Here is a 7,045-nt window from a genome sequence, read left to right on the forward strand (position 1 = left end):
GCGATCAAGGATCGCGGGCCTTCGAGTAGGAGTCGCCTTAGGCTCCGAACGAAGTAACTCCTTCGTGTCTGTGTCTCTTTTAATTTCCGCTGCGTTTTAACTCTTACGATTCCGATAATCGTTGAAAATAGCCACGAGCGCTATTCACCCCCCCTCTAGCGCGTCTCGATCCAACAATTGGTATCAGAGCAGGGTTGCTTTGAACTGGTGCAACCACCATTCAAGCATTTTTCGTGGCTTTGTCGTGTGTATAGGGTAAAAATAAAACCTTACGCCTTTCGTTTTTTCCCTCCAAAATTATTTTCGAAAAATTCATTTTCATCCTTTCACGGTTTATTAGTATTGATAAAATATTGAACTTGGCAAAATTTGAAATAATATTTTTTAAAATATTTTTTTAATAATATTTTTTTTTTTTTTTTCGAAACTGGTGAACTTCTATTTCTATCCTTCCATACCGCACTACTAATCCAGGATCAAGTCCTGGTACATTTTTTGCTATTTTTTTTGTGGGCAAGGTTCTTTTAAATGGCCCTCCAAGAAGGCTTTAGCACTTCTCGCCCCCCGCTCTTCTCCGGCGAAGACTTTACCTATTGGAAGAACCGGATGATCTACCATCTCAAGACGCAAGTCGAGATGTGGATCATCATCCAGACCGGTCTCGAGCTACCACTTGACGGCGCTGGAGAACTCGTTTCATGCACTAACTGGGATACCAGCATAAGAAAGAAGGTCGAAGCTGATGCCAAAGCAACCTGTATGCTGCAATGCGGGTTGACAAAAGAAGAACTGAATAGAGTCGGACCATTTTCAAGTGCGAAGGAGCTGTGGAACAAACTAATCGAGCTGCACGAGGGCACGTCAGACGCTAAAGTAAGTAAGCGTGATTTAATTTTAAATAAATTATATAATATTAAAATGCAGGAAGGTGAGACGGCGAATGTAACGACCACCCTTCTTACTACTACTACTACTCTCTAAGAGTGACCGTTACTTAACTACTAACTCTACTTAACCGGTATAATTAAAAATCTCTAGGAAAACCCTACCGAAAAATTTCGACAGAATCTCCCCTGTACCGGTGACCAAATCAACAATACAAACGGTGTATACTCAGCCACAGGCGGCTGGAACATATAATCACACGACCACGCAGTATAATAACTCAAATAAAAAGAAGGAACTACTCTAACAATAGCAAACAACTATATCACTCCAACAATAGGACCCAACTACAAGTGCGGAATAAACTTAATTACAATCTCAACTCATAATAACATTTAAAGAGAACTAGAACATAAACTGAGACTCTAAACAGGTAAATCCTGAACATATGCTAGCAAACTCTGGATCTCTCCATAGTCCAGTCATCACACACCTTCATCACCACCACCTTGTCGCCTTCCTTGCTAAATCTTTTCCTTTCCTTTATCTGCAGTAGGAGGAAGTGCAGTCTATAAGCATAAAGCTTAGTGAGCGCTATCTACTCACAAAAACTCGATATGCATGTATATAAATAAAAACATGCTAAAACTGAATGCTAACATGTAAAGCTACTCATGCTCATAAATAGTAAAGGAATCATACTATCTGGAATACTAAACATGTATAGCTAATCATGCTCATAATCCAATAAAGGAATCATACTAACTGAAATACTAAACATGTATAGCTAATCATGCTCATAATCCAATAAAAGAATCATACTAACTGAAAATACTAAACATGTATAGCTAATCATGCTCATAATCCAATAAAGGAATCATACTAACTGAAAATACTAAACATGTATAGCTAATCATGCTCATAATCCAATAAAGAATCATACTAACTGAAAATACTAAACATGTATAGCTAATCATGCTCATAATCCAATAAAGGAATCATACTAACTGAAAATACTAAACATGTATAGCTAATCATGCTCATAATCCAATAAAGAATCATACTAACTGAAAATACTAAACATGTATAGCTAATCATGCTCATAATCCAATAAAGGAATCATACTAACTGAAAATACTAAACATGTATAGCTAATCATGCTCATAATCCAATAAAGGAATCATACTAACTGAAAAGCTAACATGTAAAGCTACTCATGTTGTACAAGAATAAAACTATAACTGCATGCTGAAAGGCAAATAAAGCTAATCATGCTAAATAATCTAATAGCAAGAAATCAACTGAATGATAAGACATATAGTCATGCTAAAATAAACTCATAAGGAAGCAAATGAAAACTGATACTGCATGCTTCAAATAACAAGAAGCTAAACTTTCTAATTCTAAACATATTTGATGTTTGTTTCATTTGTTTCCAAAAACTTTTACTTTTATACTTCAAAATAATAATCAACTTCTCTTGGGCCCGGCATTGTACCACTTTGCGCGCATTCTTAATAAGAATCGAGGTAGCTAATCCCGAAACTACTAAGATACTTCTAGGCCTTGTGCCTAGGGGCAACTTGGAGCCCATCCCTTGGACCTTGTGTCCGGTACATGCCCTTTAAAAGTAAAATACTTTTTATCTTTAAATACTTCTTATAATAAAATGCCTTGGCATTTATTTAAGCACCTTGTGTGCCAAAATCCCTAAAGTCTCGACTTTAGGATCTACTTAAGGCCTTGGCCTTTTCTTTCTTTTCTTTAGCTTTCTTATACTTGTTAATACTTCTAAAAGAATACTTCTTTTAAAAGAAACTGAAATGTTTAAGCAAATTCTAACTTTGAAATGCTTAAACCAAAAATCTGCATACTATGCTAATAAAATTCTGCAATATTAATGCTCAACAGAAATCTGCACTAATACTTAATAAAAATCTGCACACTAATGATTAATAAAATCTGCACACTAATGCTTAATAAAATTCTGCATATTAAACTTAATAAAAATCTGTTCTAAGATTGGGGTTCTGCATGCAATACTTATCAAAAATCTGCATGTTATACTTATAAAAAATCTGCACTTAATGCTTAACAGAAAACTAAAATTGAGGCTCATAGCAGCATAACAAAGAAATCTAAATCAGGAAATCTCTATCTGAAATGCTAACTATAAGGCTGTTCAAACTTAAATCTAACATCAATAAAGAAAACTAACTACATGCTCAAAATTTAATCAAGCTATCTTATGTTCATTGCTTATTAAAACCAACCCAAAACTGATAAAACTTGTAAAGGAAACATAAGCATTCTGAGCACAGTATCACCATCTCATCAACCTCTTTAAACTCTGATTAAGGCTTTAATATTGTTATCTACTAAAAAGAATGCTGCTGCTATCAAAAATTGATGCATGAACATTAGAACATATAAGGAACCAAAACATAATTCAATGCAAAATAATTCCTTAAACTACTCCTTTAATTCCAAACTATCCTAATGTTGTTCAAAACTTAAGCAAGGAAACCAAGCCATTAAAAGAAAACCAACAGCACTCCCAAATAAGAGTGATCTACACCCATTGCATGACACAAACCCAAATCTGATTTACTCAACAATAAAATGATCCCATAATCAACCTAGCAAATTCGGATTTAATGATCATAGCAGCAACTACTACAAGCAACCCGAAACCACAGAAAACTACACCACATGGCAAATACAGATGGTTCTTTATAGATTAGAGATCATTAATTTTGTATTAAGCTTTTGTTAAGTCTAACAGAAGGACTCTTCACAGATTAAGGTTCACAGAAGGATTTTGTCAAGCTTTTTAAGGTACACGGCAGCAAACCTTAACCATCAAACTTCACAGGTTAACTCGAAATCAGGAATAAGCTAAATCCAAAAATCTAATCCAAACAAAAACCTCTTCATCTTCCTTAACCCTCTCGGCAGAAAACAAAATCCCTGATCATGCTTCCCAGTAAAACTCGAACAAACAAGAAAACACCAAACGAATCGGAACTACTCCTACTGCAGGTGAGAAGCAACTCACCGAGCGTTCTTGGACTTACAACCGAAGAAAAGGGTTGCTAGGATTCGGCGAGACTCGAAATCGCAGCACCTTCTACGCGTCCACGGGCTCTCCACGTCGGGGAGATCACGAGGATGAGAAGGATTCTCGGAAAAAACCCCTCGCCGGCCGCCGGAGGAAGAACCCTAACCTTGCTGCGTTTCCGCCCGAGACCGTCGCGCGCCGTCGCGAGAGAAAGAAAGGGCGAATAGGGTTTTCGGCGAGAAAGGGAAAACTTAATCCCTTTATAACTAGGTTTTCTATTACTAACTATACCTTAAATATAATCCGTTCTTTCCTTAATTAACAAAACTCGCTGGCACAGTTGGTTGGCTGTGTTTTGCTTAAAGCGCGGCTCGCAGGTTCGAGTCTCGGCTGCAACTATTTTTTTCTTCCTATTTATTCTCTATTCACTAACTACTGCTTAAATATTATTCACTCCATATAAGGTTAACAAAACCGTGTATCTCAGCTGGTTGGGTCGTGTCCGGTTGGGTCAGTCCGACCCGAGGTCGTGGGTTCGAATCTCACCTTCAACGTTATTTTTTTAAAACTTCTTTCTTTTTGTAACCCTACTAAACGACCTCCAAAAATTACATAAAAATACTCTAAAAATTCCTAAAAATCTCTAGAGTATTTTAAAAGTATTTCCAAATATTTTTATGGACTTTTAGAACTTGAAATAGGGAAAATTGGGTCGTTACAGCGAACCAGCTTCACGCACGCATCCGGGACCTACTCAACGGGCTTCATGCGATCGGCCAAAAGGTGGAAAACCGCGACGTAATAAGGTACGCGCTAAGTGCTTTTCCGAGGAACACTTTGTGGGCATCCATGGTTGATGCTTACAAAGTTTCCAAGGATTTATCCTCAATAAAACTAGATGAATTGTTTTCTGAATTAGAATTGCATGAGCAGACTAATGCACGCCCGGTCGAGAAAGGTGTTGCTTTGGTTGCAGGTACTAGCAGAACGCGTGAACCGACGTCAAGGCGCAAATCTAAAATATCAGAGGACGAAGACGATGAATCAGACGCAGAAGATGAAGACGAAGTTATTTCCAAGTTGATAAAACTCGTACGGAAGATGTGCAAGTCGAAGAAGGCAACTCAAATGAACACAAAGGACAGATCAGATGTCACCTGCTACGGCTGTAACCAAAAAGGTCACTACAAGCCAGATTGCCCAAACAAGAAGAAAAGAAGAAAGGCATTGAAAGCAACCTGGTCCGAGTCGTCAGACGAATCCGAGACTGACAAGGAAGAAGAACCAACGAGCTTTCTCGCATTACCGGTGCAGGCTAACATAATTGACGAAATCGAGTCCGAACTCGAGTCCGAAGCCGAGAACGAGTCAGAAACAGAGTCCGAGCGAAGCCACGGATCCGCATCCGTTTCCGAAGGCCCGATCCCCACTGTAAGTTCTTTTCTCGCCGAAACTCAAATAGATGACTTAAGAAATTTAGTTCCTTATTTGCTTAAAAAATTGGCTAAATCCAACATCCGGGTTAAGTCGCTCCAAAAGGAAGTAATAGCCCTTAAGGAAGCGACTGACTCGAGTTCTTTAACTGAGTCAGTTCAAGTTGGAAGTTCAACTCAAGTCCAACAACTTGAGGAAGAAAATTCCAATTTGAAAACTCAAATTAAAGAACTCAAGGATACGTTAGAACGCTTTACGTTGGGTTCCAAGAATTTGGATCTGATTCTTGGAAAACAGCGTGCCGTTTACAACAAATCCGGACTTGGATTCAAGCCCAAAACTAAATATAGATCATATCTGTCGTTGGTAAATAGAAATAAAAGGAACATAATTCAAGCATGGGTCCCCAAGTCCAACCTCGTTAATCAAATTGGACTTGGACAATATTGGGTCCCCAAGGATCAGGTCCACTACCTCGATAGACCATATCGAGGCTATGATCCAGGGGGAGCAAGAAGGAAAACAATTTTAATAAATTAAATTCAAAATTCATAAATCTAAAATTCACAATTAAATTAAAATTCAAATTTTAATTAAAATTCAAAATTCGAAATTAAAATTCAAAAATTCAAAATTCAAATTACAAATTCAAAATTCGAATTCAAAATTAAATTCAAAATTTGAAATTTAAAATTCAATAGAAGGAGGATCCAGAATAGCTGGCACTCCCAACTAAATTACCCGACTGGGTAACCGAACTTAATCTACCCGAAATGGGTAAACAAGAGTAGACTACCCGGCAGGGTAATTAAGGTTAGATAAAATAGGCTAGGTTTAACTTTACTAACAGTACTGGTGAAGTTTTTGGATGATAGTACGTTAGGGAAGCTTGGGCATCGCATGTTTAGGAAGATATGACTTCGACCTGGTGCATTTGGCCAAGTGGAACTGACCGAAGCTACCCTTAAATGGATCCTAACTAGTTAGACCAAGTTTTAGTATTAAGTTCAATGGGTAAGACTATTTGGAAAACCTCGAAGGCATGGTTACTTTAATGAGTTCCTTGTGACTCACCATAGCCCAGAAGTTTATCCAAAGAATGCTTACTTGTTGAACCCAAAACTAAACCTGAATCTAACACAAAGTTAAACCAACCCCTTAAACTGAACCACAATTCATCTCACCACAATTATAGGATTACCTGATTGAAAATTTAGATTGGGTGAGATGACTAAGAAACTAAAACTAAAATTAACTTAAATCAAGTTAATTCAAAATTAATTTCAAAAATCTTTTAAAAATTAATTTCAAAATTATTTAAAAAACATTTCAAAATTCTTTTAAAACTTAATTTCAAAATCATTTCAAAAATCTTTTGAAAATCAATTTCAAAATTATTTAAAAATCATTTCAAAAATCTTTTGAAAATAAATTTCAAAATTATTTAAAAATCATTTCAAAAATCTTTTGAAAATTAATTTCAAAATTATTTAAAAATCATTTCAAAAAACTTTTGAAAATTAATTTCAAAATTATTTAAAAATCATTTCAAAAATCTTTTGAAAATTAATTTCAAAATTATTTAAAAATTATTTCAAAAATCTTTTGAAAATTAATTTCAAAATTATTTAAAAATCATTTCAAAAATCTTTTGAAAATTAATTT

General features: G+C 35.9%; 1 long non-coding RNA gene across 1 annotated transcript; it reads right to left on the bottom strand.

Moving 5' to 3' along the window:
- Positions 1 to 1,170: 1,170 nt before the first annotated feature.
- Positions 1,171 to 4,170, bottom strand: LOC122049035. Its single transcript, XR_006130783.1, has 2 exons — positions 3,944 to 4,170; positions 1,171 to 1,432 (listed from the first exon to the last, which is right to left on the bottom strand). It is a non-coding gene; the product is annotated as an uncharacterized LOC122049035 (long non-coding RNA).
- Positions 4,171 to 7,045: the final 2,875 nt, after the last annotated feature.

Source organism: Zingiber officinale, chromosome 2B, assembly GCF_018446385.1.
Source record: "Zingiber officinale cultivar Zhangliang chromosome 2B, Zo_v1.1, whole genome shotgun sequence".
Taxonomy (NCBI): domain Eukaryota; kingdom Viridiplantae; phylum Streptophyta; class Magnoliopsida; order Zingiberales; family Zingiberaceae; genus Zingiber; species Zingiber officinale.